We start from the raw sequence: 15,968 nt of genomic DNA, 5'->3' as shown, positions 1-15,968 counted from the left end.
CCTCCTGCAAGAATCCTCTTAAGAGATTCATGGCAAAAGGCGATGTGTAGATCATGCATTAAGAATTTGGTTGAGGAAGAAGCATCCCAACAGTATAAGGACTTTTTTTTTTTTCCCTCCGTACAAGAACTTACGAGCTCCCTCAGTTCAGTCAAATCTTTACTGGCACAGGGTCCTGTAGTTCAGGCGGAACCCCAGCAACCACCATCCAGCCCCGAAAGTTTCCTTATCTAGACCAGCAGAGGGGAACTCTGGGGACGAAGGGGCTAGTACTCTTTTTCCTCTCTCAGGGATGATGATCCTGATGATGATCCTTGGATGAAGTGGACGACTTACTAAAAGCAATCTACACTACTCTGGATATTCAGGAGGAGAAAGTACAATTATCTATTCATAAGATGTACCAAGGTCCTGACTCTAAACAGAGTTTTCCCAGTTCATAGAGTCCTGTCGGAAACGATTAAAAAAGAGTGGAAAGACCCTGAGAGGGGTCCCTTCCTTTTTAAAACTCTTAAAAGATTTCCTTTTGAGGATAAAGACACGGAGGTGTGGAACAATAAACCACGGGTGGATGTGGCTTTCTCACAGGTTTCACGTCGCACAGACCTTGCTTTCGAGGACATGGGGGTCCTGAAGGACGCAATGGACAAAAGGGCAGATTCCCTTTTAAAAAAGGCATGGAATTCTACATCAGCCAGTTTCAAACCTGCTATGGCAGCCACAGTGGTCACCCGAAGCTTAGAATGTTGGGTGGAGAAGCTGATGAGTCATGTAGAGGCAGGCACACCAAGAAAAGACCTGCTGGAATCTTTTCCCTTGATAGTAAAAGCTGTCAAGTATATGGCAGATGCGTCGGCAGAGTCAATCAAGATGGTCAACTCGGCCAGGCATGCAGTCTGGCTAAAAACTTGGTCAGGGGACACAGCCTCCAAGATCAAACTCTGCGGCCTACCGTTTTCAGGTGATTTCCTTTTCGGTCAAGATCTGGAAAAAGTGTTGGACAGAACAGCTGACAAAAAGGCCTTCCCTGATGAAAAGAAACAGACTTCAAAAAAGAATTTTCGTCCTTTTCAGCAGTCCTACAAATATAAAGACAACAACAAACGTTGGGTTCCCCAAAAAGGTAGAGGAAGGGCGGAGTTCTTTTTAGATCTCCCCCAGACCAAACCCCTAAAAACAAGTGACAATCCTACTCCTGTGGGGGGAAGATTGTCCGCCTTCCTTCCTCAATGGAATCAGACGTCCACAATTCCCTTCGTAAAAAATATCATTGCAAAGGGGTACAGTCTGGAATTTTCAGAATGCCCTCCAAGCAGGTTCTATGTTACAGCGCTTCCACAGGATCAAGAAAAGTCTTCCGCTATGATGAGCCTATTACGGGATCTGATACAACAGGAAGTAATAGTCCAAGTCCCGAAACAGGAGGGACGGGGGTTTTATTCCCATATATTTTTAGTAAAGAAACCTTCAGGCAAATACCATTTTGATTCTGAAGATTCTAAACAAATCAATACGGTACAAACACTTTTCATATGGACACAGTTCATTCCATAACCAAGTTAACCCCAGACTGTATCATGGCATTCCTGGATCTGAGGGATGCCTACCTTCATGTACCGATAGCACCGGCCTCCCAACGTTTTTTTCGCCTGACCATCAACCTAGGGACCCCTGTCTGGCATCTCCAGTTCAAGGCCCTTCCCTTCGGTCTTTCATCCTCCCCCAAGATTTTCAAAAAAATAATAGCGGAAGCCCTGGAACCTCTGAAACTGAGGGGGATCTCGGTCATTCCATATTTGGACGACCTTCTGTTTTTTTGCGGATTGCAGAGATCAGGTTGTGACAAACCTTCAAATGTTGCAGGCTCATCTCAAGAGTCTAGGCTGGTTGTTAAATCTAGAAAAATCAAATCTAGATCCAACACAGGAGACAAGGTTTCTGGGTTACACCATAAATTCGGTATTTCAAAATGTGTTTCTTCCCCAGGAAAAAATGGAGAAGGTATTTTCCGCCGTGAGTCAGGTTCAGACAAATCTCTGGATTTCAGTTCGGACAGCTATAGCAGTTTTGGGTCTGCTTACGGCCTAGATTCCGGCCGTCCAATGGGTGAGATTGCATTTCCGACCCTTCAGATGAACATCCTACAGGCTTGGTCGCACTAGGAATCGCTAGAAAAACGATTCAAACTAACATCAAATGTAAAACGAGCAGTCTGGTGGTGGAGAGACTCAACCAACCTGACAAAGGGCCTTTCCTGGGTCTTCCCTATAGACAAACGTCTAACAACGAACGCGAGTTCCTGGGGTTGGGGAGCCCACCTAGACGGTCAGACCGCACAAGGAACCTGGTCCAAAGCGGAAACCAGAAAATCATCGAACTGGAGGGAACTAAAAGCCATCTTCCTGGGTCTCCTTGCCTTTCAACAAGTGAAGTGAAGGGGCGTCACATACAGATCCTGTCGCACAACACAACAGCGGTGGCTTACGTCCTCAAACAAGGGGGAACCAGGAGCAGAGGCCTCATGGAGCTAGCCAGTCAGCTCTTGTCCTGGGCAGAGCTAAACGCGACTTCCCTATCAGCAGTCCATCTGAAAGGGTCTCAGAATCTGCTAGTTGATCTTCTAAGCAGAAAAAGTATAGTGGAGGCGGAATGAAGTCTCAACCAGGAGATCTTCACAATGATCTCCAAGGAATGGGGGCAACCACAAATAGACCTGTTTGCCAGTCAGGAAAACTCAAAGGTTCAGGAGTTCTTCTCTCTTCACAGAGAGGACCAGGCGGTAGGCATAGACGCGCTAGCCCAACCATGGCATTACCAGCTGTGCTATGCCTTGTCCCCCTTACCGCTAATCCCATTAGTCCTGAGAAAATTCAGGGAAGAAAGCACCAACTTATTCCTGATTACTCCCTACTGGCCAAAAAGACCTTGGTTTGCGATACTCCTAAACTCAGCCGCAAATCCTCCGTGGAAACTACCTTTCAGGAGGGACCTACTTTCACAGGGCCTTGTGAACCATCCAGAAGCAGACCGGTTACACCTAACGGCCTGGTTTCTGAGGAAGACCTCCTAAAAGCCAAAGGACTTTCTGATAAAGTGGTGAAGACCCTACTCTCTAGTAGAAAGGAAGTAACTAGGGCCATTTACCTCAAAGTATCGAAGAAGTTCAACTCTTGGTGTTCTTCCAAAAGTCTTAAAGTCAAAAGTGTCATTTCAGTTTTGGAATTTCTTCATGAAGGAATGGAGAAAGGAATGGCAGCCAGCACCCTGAAAACACAGGTGGCGGCTCTTTCAGTTTATTTTGAAAAATCTCTATCCAGAGAAGCTTTAATTTCTAGATTTTTTTTTTTTTTTTTTTTTAGGGCACTTGCTCGAAACGGATCCATAGCCCTCAAAGCTTTTCCCAGTTGGGACTTATCTATTATTTTACAGGGTCTCACGGAGGCCTGTTTGAACCCTTACAAGATATTCATTTTGAAAATTTGGTTCTCAAGACAATTATTTTTTTAGTGGCCATCACAACGGCAAGAAGAGTCGGCAAACTTTAAGCCCTGGCAATCACAGAACCTTTTCTTGGCGTTTTTCCAGACCGGGTGGTCCTCCAAACGGATCCAGCCTTCCTTCCAAAAGTGTCCGACTATCCATCGGTCTCAAGAAATAATTCTTCCTACCTTTTCCTCAGTTCCTACCAATGCAGGAGAGGAAGTTTTCTATACACTGGATGTGAGAAGATGACTGCTTCAGTTTCTTTCAGTCACTAAAGAATTCAGGAAATCGAACGCCCTTTTGATCATATTCTCAGGCCCACGCAAAGGGAAGAAGGCTTTCAAAAGTACGCTAGGCAGATGGCTTAGACAAGCAATTATGGAAGCCTATCAAGCTAAAGTAAAAATGCCTCCTTCGGGTATTGCTGCTCATTCAACAAGGTCAATGGCAGTTTCATGGGCCGACAGGGCTGTTGCCACGCCTGATCAGATTTGTAAGGCTGCCACATGGTCCAACTACTACTTCTTTGGCATTATAGGTTGGACTTGCTGTCCGCCGCAGCGCAAGCCTTCGGCAGGAAGGTACTACAGGCAGTAGTCCCACCCTAGGGTAAGTTACTCGGTTATCCTCTCCAGGGTTGTCCTGAAAGGCGATTTTGAGAAAAACGTAGTTAGACTTACCAGTGACGGTATTTCTAAGAGCCTTTGAGGACAACCGCTATTTCCCTCCCTAAGTATTTCATTGGATTTATGTTTTAAGTGTCTATCATGGTTTGTTTGTGGTTCTTCTGTGCTTTGTCTTCCAGTTTGTCGGAGACCACAATAACTGGTGGAAGAGGAGGGATTTAAAGGTCATGTGTGTTTCCTGAAAAAGAGGCGGAGCTGCGCTCTCTCCAGGGTTGTCCTGAAAGGCTCTTGGTAATACCGTCACCAGTAAGTCTAACTAAGAGCCTTTCAGGACAACCCTGGAGAGAGCACACCTCCGCCTCTTTTTCAGGAAACACATATGACCTTTAAATCCCTCCTCTTCCACCAGTTATTGTGGTCTCCGACAAACTGGAAGACAAAGCACAGAAGAACCACAACAAACCATGATGGACACTTAAAACATACATCCAATGAAATACTTAGGGAGGGAAATAGCGGTTGTCCTCAAAGGCTCTTAGAAATACCGTCACTGGTAAGTCAAACTACGTTTTGTTTTTGTTTTTTCTTCACCCCTCGTTTTTTTTTTTCTTCACCCCTCGTTTTTTTTTACACTGCTTGGGGACGTCCCTAAGGTCAAGATGCTGCTGTGTTCGTCCATGAACGGGAGAGAAAATAGGATTTTTGTACTCACCGTAAAATCCATTTCTCTAAATTCATGGACGGATACAGCACCCACCCCTCCTTTGTACTGCTTTTTGATGAACTGAGGCTACAAGATGCAGGGAGAAGGGGGGTGTACCCAGGGGGCCTGCCCCCTGGGCTGTACTGCACTGTGTGATGTGTTTTTAACACTTAACATGCTGTTTTTCTGCCTAGTCAATCTAACAGGAGGATAATACGCTAAGGTCAAGATGCTGCTGTGTCCGTCCATGAACTCAGAGAAATGGATTTTAGGGTGAGTACTGCGACAAGATCCTTTCTCGCCCAGTTCTGCTCTCCCGACACGCCTCTGCTACCAGTGAGTCAGCTTGCAGATTGCAACGTCTAATGGTCCAGTCATCCAAGGTTCCTAGGTCCGAACTACAGCTATGTTCAGACCCATTAAGAACAAACACCAGGCAGGCTGTATGTAAGTTCAAACAGGACTCTCTATTTTCAAGTACACAGCACACTTTTATACAGAATTTTGGAACATCCCACTCCCAACAACCGCTTTCCTATTTATTGGTCAATTGTAAAGTATGCAGTCTTCACTCAGGTCCTCCTTGACCATGCAAATGAGGACTTGAAATAGTCAACAGGGATTGGTCCCATAGCTTGGATAGAAAGACTTGTGTATTGAGACAGAAGCCCCAGGGGGTAATCAATGTACACAATAACCCGGTCTACTTAATTACTACCTCTGAGAGGTTGCATTCCTTTAGACCGGGGATATGCAATTAGACAATAGAATGCTAATTCAATACAGCTGACAGGAGACTTCTGACCTTTAGAACAATACAAAGTCCCTTAGCGTAAACACATACATCTTCAAACACACATAATAGATTCAATTAACCTTCAATGCACCATCCTAGCCAGACGGACTGTCTCCGACACCCGCTCTTAACCTGTACAATAAAAGGTATTTCACAAGCTGGTTCCACTTAGCATTTCAAAAGCCGGTATCCTTGCATTGAATGTCCCTCTCCTGTGTAACAGATGTCAAGTAGAAACACTTTAATATCTCAAGATCCATGACAAGTACAAAAATTATATTTTTTCCAATTTCAAGACTAATGGAATAAGCTTGAAAGGGGTGATCCTGTAACGCAGCCATTTTGTTGAGGGTGTAGAAAGATGAAGCCTTGGTGTTGCTCTGATTGGGAAACCAGTCTACCGGGACTATTCCCCAATCTCCTGGTTTTCACTAAAACCAATTCTCTCAGAAAGCTCCATTGGACTTGGTTATAATTTATTATCTAAGCTTTGAAGATGGGTTAGGACTTTCAGAAGATCCTTAGTCGATTTTGCTCTATTTTGCCCCCTCAAAGAGCAAAACTGACCAGGATTTCCTGGATGCTTAAGTGCTAGAGCCTCCACCATCCCCTTTTAAAGATTCTGGGGTGGAGGAGAACATGAAAGGAAGGGATCTCAAATGGAACTGGCAAGTGTTCCCTCCCCTCCACAGAATTGCCAGCCAAAGATCACACTGAAAATGTAGATGTATAAGAATGCGCAGGTAAGCATCTTTAAGTCAACTGTACCTATGAAGCAAATGTGGAGACAGGATTGTCTTAATTGAGAATATGGTGTCCATACAGAACCTTTATAAACTATCTTCTGGTTTAGAGGTCTCTAGTTGAGAATAAGATGAAATTTGCTTGAAAGTTTTTCGAATTACAACCGTATTAGAGTAGGAACCTTGGTTGACTTGTTCTTTGGGTACAGGGATAGAAATTTGCCGGTTAACCAGTGCGTCCAACAGGGCACTATGAGGGAGGCCTGCTGGAAAACACTAGACATTGTCCTCTGAATGAATATTCATAATGCGCAGAAATTGTTTTGCCACTGGGGTAGGAAGAACCCCAACCTTCCTCCTACCAGTCCTGGCTAGTCATTGGGGTTTACTGGTATGTCCAGGGGGTTAACAAAAATCTTTTTGGATTTGCCATCACTACTTTTGACCAGACTCATTGGAGTTTAGTTCTTTGGATTATGAAAGAAACTCTTCACTGGTGTCTTTCTACCAAGAAGAAAAAAAAAAAAGATATCTTATGAGCTGTGCGGTCTAAAATGGTCTCCAAGTTGAGCCCAGCGGTCTAAAATGGTCTCCAAGTTGAGCCCAAACAGTAAATTTGTGAATGGAATGCCACAAAGATAGACATTGGAAGCCAGAGCCCCAGTCCAGCACTTGCGCTACAAAGTTTTGTGTGAAGAATCCATAAGCGCTGCGGACTTGGCAATAAGTTGACTAATTCATTCAAAGAATCGGCAATAAAATCCTCCCCTTTTGAACTAAACTGATCATGAGATCTTTTAAAAATAACCATGTTCTCGAAAGAAAGTACTAAATTTTAGAAATTCAAGAGGATTTTGCATCTAGTTTGGGCAGCTTGTTCCACGACAATGACGGTTTCTTGTCAAAGGATTTCAGTATTTTAGTAAAAAATGGGTGTTTTCTCATAGCCCTTCCTAAAGCCGTTTTGAAAAGAGCATGATAAACAGGCTTTTCTTAAGTCTCTGGTACATGCAATAATGAAGGGTCATAAACACTTCCTTCTTGTATGTTCTTTCTCACAATTTGTCCTTTTAGGTTGTTGACATTCTCCAGACACAATCAAATATAGGAATGTTTAAAATCCTTCACACCTGGCAGCACTAGGGTTGGTTTGAATCCCAACCATGGCGCTACTTGCCTAGAGTTTTCATGTTCTCCCTGTGCCTGAGTGGGTTTCCTTCAAGTACTCTGGTTTCCTCCCACACTCCACAGTTGTAGGTTAATTGGCTCATCTCTAAATCGGCCCTAGTGTATGTATGAATGTGAATGAGGGGTCTTATATTGTATATAAGAAGAACCTGTAATAAGAGGTGCCAGACTTTTTGTTTTTTGCATTAAGACATAATTTAAAACCTAAATAACATATTACATTGTGAAAAGCTTTGGGAAATTACTGCACTTGACCAATCATGTGTGAAGCTGCTAACACTAAAACAAAGTCAAAGAAATATGTGAAAACCATCAAAGAAACATAATACAATACATTAAAAATAAAGTATACACAAAAATAAAAAAGTCCAATGACTGAAAACATGAAATCACCACTATATAGTGAGCTCACTAGAGCAAATGTCCAAAAATGTGAAGGACTTAGGATACATTCTTGAGATGGCACTTAGTGGAATGAAATATAACCCTATCGCCGGCGTCCCAACGGCTAGTATCTTCCACCAAACAAAATAAGATATGTACTCTTACTGGACTCGCATGCCAGCGGCAGTGGGTCAATCGAGCTTGTATCGGCCAATGCCTGGGACTCAATGATGCACAAGACTTGATGGAACTGGAACCTGGTTGGGGATCAATTGAGAAGTAGATGGTGGATACTCACCCGAATCAGCATAAAGATGATGAAAAATAGGCTTCATATGGTGCAGTTCAAAAAGGTATTTATTGTAAAAAAAAGTACATGTATCAATTCACAGATGTGTACAAAATTGTGATCACAAAGTTAAAAGCAATGTGGGGAGCGGTAAAATGTAAGACTGGCGCATTTCGTTCCCATTGCCTTCACCTAGGGCAGTGATGGCGAACCTTGGCACCCCAGATGTTTTGGAACTACATTTCCCATGATGCTCCACTACACTGCAGAGTGCATGAGCATCATGGGAAATGTAGTTCCAAAACATCTGGGGTGCCAAGGTTCGCCATCACTGACCTAGGGCATGAGTTTAAAGCGGAGTTCCAACCACAATTAGCATTTTTTAAATGTATGTCCTTTCATCCTGTGTTTTTATAATATAAATCCGGTCACTTACTATTTTACAATCCGCCACCGATCCGCATAGATATTCAAAAAAGATAGTTTATAAAACTATGTCTACACCGTTCTCATTTTGCTTGTGGGCATTGTGAAGCCTACAAGCACTTGCTTCCTGGAAGTCTTGGATGGGGAGTGATAATTGGACATCGCACTGCATCCTGGGAAATTATGACACATTTCCCAGGAGCATTAGAGGGAGATGATGTCAGAATCCTAGGTGCTTTCAAAGGCAGATTTCGTGGGACCGCATAGCAACAGGCATTTCCAGATGAGTAAAAAAAAAATATATATATATATAATTTTTTTTTTACTTTTTTAGGTCTAATGCGCACAATAATGAAAAAAAAAATTGGGGTTGGAAACTACACTTTAAGTGCAGTTGGACGAAATGCATCAGTCTTGCATTTTATCACTCCCCACATTGCTTTTAACTTTGTGATCACAATTTTGTGTATACTATATTATTTTGTCTATTATTATTTTACGTTTATACATCTTTAATATATTATGTTGTTTATTTTATGGTTTTCAGTGCTACACTGTGTTTTCACATATACAGTGGGTACGGAAAGTATTTAGGCCCCCATAAATAACTCTGTTATATTGCAGCCATTTGCTAAAATCATTTAAGTGAATTTTTTTCCTCACACAGCACCCCATATTGACAGCAAAACACAGAATTGTTGAGCTGTTGCTAAAATTATATGCAAAAGTATAAAAATGCACAAGCATAAAAGCAATGATAATAAGTGCAAAGTACAAAATATTGTGCAAGTGGCAAACTATGCAAAAGTATAAAAACACACAAGTATAAAAGCAATGAGTGGATGGTATAGTGTGGTCTGATTTCTGTTTGCCCTATTTCCCCTGGGATGGATTCGGGTCCTCCCCTCTCCCCCCCTTTTTATTTTCCTTTTTTCCCTTTGATGTCCAGTGTATTATAGGATATGATTAGTATTACACTATACTGAGCAATATATGTGAACTCCCTCCCTTCCCTTTCCCATCTCCCTTACCCTTCAGACAAGATACTTGAAAGTTTTATTTCTGTATATGATTCTTCATATCACTGTGATCGCTGTTGAATGCCTTGATGCTCTGATCTGTATCGCTTGTAATGTGTAAGCCTGTAATCGTTTGATTATTTCAATAAATATTCCTTCTGTTAAAAAAAAAAAAAAAGCAATGAGTGTAAAAACGCACAAGCAATGATAAAATGTGCAAAGTGGAAGATATTGTGCAAGTGGCAAACTAAATAACATGCCAAACAATAGTGTCCAAATAAACCTCAAATGCTGAAGAAATAATATAATAATTATGGAAAACACTTCAAATAGTACAAGCGCAAATAACATCTGCAGTGAAATATGTAAACAAGCATGAAATGAAATGCAAAGGTGCATTGGGTGAACGTGGTAAATTCCAAAGTGATGCTAAAATAAGACCAAAATGTGCAATCGCACATAAGTGATGCGTGCAAGGCGATGGCTTTTTCAGTGCCTTCTACTAAGGTGCAATCTTGCAGAGTGATGGCTCTTCAGTGCCTTCTGCTAAGGTAAATGGATGGCCCCTTACCTCACTGCTGTGAGGTTACAGCATATAAGAAAAGCCTGAGTGTATCCAGCGTAATCCAGCCTGCCTGGATGGTGCCTTGGGTAATCCCTGGATGTGGTCCCTGGTTGTGGGGAGCGGCTGTTGCGTCCGTGGTGTAAGTGGTCTCCGGATGCCGTGCATATATGATAGCAGGGAAGGTAAAAAGAAATACCAGGATAGTGTAGTATGTTTTAACTACAATTGAGTTTACTGCATAAAATGTATACATGGTACTCACATTCAAACAGTAAACAAAACGTGTATCCACGAGTGCCGAGCTCGCCTGCATCACTTCTGGTTGCCTCTACGTATATATACTGAAGTCTTATCAAGGATATCCCTGTACTTGGCCGCATTCATCTTTCCCTCGATTGCAACCAGTTGTCCTGTCCCTGCAGCTGAAAAACACCCCCACAGAATGATGCTGCCACCACCATGCTTCACTGTTGGGACTGTATTGGACAGGTGATGAGCAGTGCCTGGTGTTCTCCACACATACCGCTTGGAATTGAGGCCAAAAAGTTCTATCTTGGTCTAATCACACCAGAGAATCTTATTTCTCACCATCTTGGAGTCCTTCAGGTGTTTTATTTTTTATATAGCAAACTCCATGCAGACTTTCATGTGTCCTTGCATTGAAGAGAGGCTTCAGTCTGGCCACTCTGCCATAAAGCCCCGACTGGTGGAGGGCTGCAGTGATGGTTGACTTTCTCCCATCTCCCGACTGCATCTCTGGAGCTCAGCCACAGTGATCTTTGGGTTCTTATTTACCTCTCTCACCAAGGCTCTTCTCCCCGATAAGTCAGTTTGGCTGGACGGCCAGCTCTAGGAAGGGTTCTGGTCATCCCAAACGTCTTCTATTTAAGGATTATGGAGGCCACTGTGCTCTTGAGGACCTTAAGTGTGAAAAATGTAAAGGGGTCTGAATACTTTCCGGACCCACTGTATTACATTGAAAATAGATGAATAGACATGTCCCTATAACTAAGCACCAGTGCCTCTATGTCCAGTGAGGAGTGAAAGAGAGGAGAGGGCTGCCAATCTTTGACACATCGCTGGGTCTTGATCGGGCTCAGGTAAGTATTTATTTATTTATTTATTTATTTATTATAACTATTTGTTTGTGAAGCGCGCATATACCATCGGTCGGTGGTGCCAAAGCGCTTTGTGACAAAATAGCCCCGATGTTCTGGCGAGGGGAGCATAAATGAAAGAGGAGGGAGAAAAAGGCAAGAAATCAGCGCGTAGATGAACGAAGAAAAAATGGCCTAGGATTGAATTGCTTGGCAGAATAGCCAGGTCTTCAGTATTTTGGGGAGAAGTTAAACAGAAGTTTTTGTACCTTTTTTCTAATGCAATAAGGTAAAATTCTTTTCCCTTCAGAACCACTTTACTGAAACCAAGTGTGGCAATTGCATGAACATAATGCTGTCAATAGGTAATTGGAAGTCTTAACAGTACTAGGCAGAAAACCTCTTGTAAACATGTTTAACCACTTCCATACCAGGCACTTGTGCACCTTCCCGCCTAAGCCAATTTTCAGCTTTCAGCACTGTCGCACTTTGAATGGCAATTGCGCAGTCATGCTACACTGTACCCAAACAAAATTGGCGTCCTTTTTTTCCCCCACAAATAGAGCTTTCTTTTGGTGGTATTTGATCACCTCTGCAATTTTTTTTTTTGCGCAACAACTAAAAAAAGACTGAAAATTTTGAAAAAAAATTACCTTTTTATTTTTTTCTGTACATTTTTTTTTTTTGTAAATAAGTTTCTCTTTCAATTACGGGCACTGATATGGCGGCACTGATGGGCACCGATGAGATGGCACTGATGGACATCGATGAGGTAGTACTAACGGGCACAGATGAGGTGGCACTGATTGGCGGTGCTGGTATGCGGCACTGATGGGCACTCATAGGCGGCACTGATGGGCACACATAGGCGGCACTGATGGGCACACATAGGCGGCACAGGGCACTCATAGGCGGCACAGATGGGCACTCATGGGCGGCACTGATGGATACTTATGGGTGGCACAGATGGGCACTGATAGGTGGGCACTGGGCATGGATGGACACTGTGGGGTGGCACTGATGGACACTGGGGTGGCACTGATGGACACTGTGGGGCAGCACTGATTTTCCCAGGTTGCCAGTCAGTGCCCATTTGTGGGCACCGATTGGCATCTTTTTTATTTTTTTGCAGGCTTTTTTATTTTTTTTTGCCCACCCTGGTGGTCCAGTGTGGCGATCCGAGGGGGGGCTGCGCTGATAAACAATCAGCGCGAACCCCCCCTGTCAGGAGAGCCGCTGATCGGCTGTCCTCCACTCGCGTCTGTCAGACGCGAGTGAGGAAGAGCCATCAACGGCTCTTCCTGTTTACATCGTGATCAGCCGTCATTGGACACGGCTGATCACGTGGTAAAGAGTCTCCGCCGGAGGCTCTTTACCGAGATCGGAGATGCAGGGTGTCAGACTGACACCCCGCATCACGATCACAGCGCTGCGCGCCCGGCATGAAATCCTGCAGGAAGTTCTGGAACGTCCTGTCAGGATTTCAGAACCACTTTTCGGACGTAAATCGGCTATAGGCCGGGCGGGAAGTGGTTAAGGAAGGCGTCTAGGGCATGATCCAGTGGAAACAATAAGAGGCAGTGCAAATAACCATTTATGTGACTGCTTATGAGGAATAAAGAAAAAGATATGACCAGGTTCATAATGAAGATGTAAAATCCACAAATTTTAGGGCAATAGAAATGCGAGATACTGGTGGATATTAGTAAACAAATGGTAATGTGTCTTATGGCAGGAAAAACATAGAATGTATGAAAAATAATGGATATAAACCATGAAATCTGTCCATAACCACAATGTAAAAAATGTATTATTTAACCAAGTACACAAGGTAAATCATATATGACCAGAAGATGAACAAAGTAGTAACTTAGATCTCAAGGTTTTTCAAACTGTTATAAAAGGGAGCTATGGGATCCTTAAACCGGTCCCACACTGTTTAAAATTCAGCTGGTTCAGCAGGGAATGGACAAATGTTCTGTGTTTGGTGGCCCAGCTTGTCAGAAGTATATTGTTTGATCGTCCCTGTTGAAGGGACATGCTAAAAATCTTGTTGATCAACAGTTGCAGACAAGTGTTACTACCCATATGTATAAGATGTTATATGCAAAAATCAAACACTGGCAATGTAAGAGAACAGATACTGATGCGTGGTAACGAAGAAAAGCTTTCTGCAAGTAATGTAGAAAAATATCAACACTAGGGATGAGCCGAACAGGCCCCCCCCCCCACCCCGGTTCGGTACGCATCAGAACATTCGAACGGACCGAAAGTTTGCATAAACTTTCCAACCCCGTTAAAGTCCTATGGGACTCGAACATCAGAAATCAAAAGTGCAAATTTTGAAGTCTAAAATGGAAGTTATTATCCTAAAAAGGGTTTGGGGACCCGGGTCCTGCCCCCGGGTACATGTATCAATGCAACAAAAAAGTTTTAAAAACGTCATTTTTTTTGGGAACAGTAATTTTAATGATGCTTTAACCACTTCCCGACCTCCTCATGTACATATACGTCAGCAGAATGGCACGGACAGGCACATGTACGTACCTGTACGTCCTCTGCTAGACGTGGGTGGGGGGTCCGATCGGGACCCCCCCCCGGTACATGCGGAGGTCGGGTCCGCTCGGGGAGCGATCCGGGACGACGGCGCGGCTATTTGTTTGAGACCCCCATCACAATGTCAGAGATCCAACTTGCATTGAAAAACACCAAGCCGGGTAAGGCCCCAGGCCCCGATGGCCTCACCATGGCATACTACAAGGCAGTTCTGCCGTCAGTGGGACAATACATGGTGAGGCTGTTTAACGAATTAGGTTCTGGGAAATCCCTCCACGCCACCACACTGCAAGCCCAAATATCCGTGATTTTGAAAGCTGACAAAGACCCAACCCTCTGCGGCAGCTACCGCCCCATTTCCCTCCTCAACACAGACCTCAAATTATTTACTAAAACCCTGGCATCTAGACTCCAAGGACATCTCCCACACCTGATACATTTAGACCAAGTAGGTTTCGTGCCCACTAGGGAAGCCCGAGACAACACTATTAAAGTGCTTAACCTCCTACATATGGTCTCCTCCAGTAAGACACCTAGTTTGTTTGTGGGGACAGACGCCGAAAAGGCGTTTGACCCGGTGGACTGGCATTTCATGATGTCTACATTGGAGCACATAGGTCTGGGTGAGAGGATGAGGAATTGGGTGACGGCAGTCTACAACGGACCGACGGCAAGGGTGAGGGCCAATGGGGTACTGTCAGACTCATTCCCAATAACCAACGGGACGAGGCAGGGTTGCCCCCTGTCACCCCTCTTATTCGCACTGTCATTGGAGCCTTTCCTGTGCCATGTACGGCTGAATCCCGACATAAAAGGCATACCCACCTCAAAGACGCAACACAAAGTCTCCACATACGCAGATGACTTGCTTTTCACCCTTACGGACCCTGACTCCTCCCTCCCGGCCCTATTTAGGGAATTTGGAACTTACGGTAGTCTCTCCAATCTAAAAATCAATTTAACAAAATCAGAAGCCATGGGCATAGGGATCCCACAACAACAGTTAACCCATCTCAAGGCCGGGTTCGGCCTGAAATGGACGGAAGTCGTGCTGAAATACCTAGGGACGTACATCCCCCCTACACTCACACGTCTATTCCAGCTAAATTTCCCCCCCCTGCTGACAGAGGTTCGGAGATTACTGACTCAGTGGACTGGTGGATTGCATTCCTGGGTAGGCAGGTGTAACATTTAAAAAATGACAATACTCCCCAAATTCCTGTATCTCCTGCAGGCCCTTCCGATTCCCATCCCGGGGAGTTACTTTAAGCAGGTCCACTCCACGTTCAACCATTTTCTCTGGGCGGGGAAAAGGTCGCGAATATGCAGAACACTCCTCTCCCTCCCCAAGTTACAGGGGGGCCTGGCCCTTCCAGACATCCGGACATATTATCGCGCGACACACCTGGTCAGATTGCTTGACTGGTGTCGACACGGACACAATAAACTATGGACACAAATGGAACAGAACCAGACCGGAATCCCCTTGCACCGCGCCCCGTGGTGCTTCGCCTCACTCCCTCCCTCGGTTAAGCGCCACCCACTTGTGGGGACCACGACTAAGATATGCTCAGACCTTTTTACCCAGCTCCCCCTGACCTCCAGAGATTCCCCTCTTAGACCCATCATCGGACACCCACTCTTTGGCCCGGGCCTGCAAGATAGGAGGTTTCTGGACCTCGGGAAAGCAGGCCTGTACCAGGCCTCACACTTTAGTTCAGGGGGACGATGGAAGTCAGCAACTGAACTAACAGACCCGGAGGGTATCTTCAGCCTTGACTTCCTGAGGGCAAACCAGCTGACTCATTTCTTGAACTCCATACCGGCCCCCTCAGGCGGACAGGCACCATTGACAGAGCTGGAGGTGCTGTGTGGAGACACGGGAGTGCTCCCACACGCTCTATCCTTGATGTACGCTATGCTGATCGCCCCCCCCTGAGGGATATCAGATCCCGGCACTGGCAAAATGGGAGAGAGACCTGAACATACAGTTCTCGCCCACTAAAAAACAGACCATACTCCGCTTCACGCACAAGTCATCTCTGTGCGCGAGAACTCAGGAGACGAATTATAAGGTTCTTACCCGCTGGTAC

The sequence above is a fragment of the Rana temporaria genome, chromosome 1, assembly GCF_905171775.1.
Source record: "Rana temporaria chromosome 1, aRanTem1.1, whole genome shotgun sequence".
In the NCBI taxonomy this organism is placed as follows: domain Eukaryota; kingdom Metazoa; phylum Chordata; class Amphibia; order Anura; family Ranidae; genus Rana; species Rana temporaria.
The sequence above is the reverse complement of the archived record's forward strand: the minus strand, read 5'-3'. Positions refer to the sequence as shown.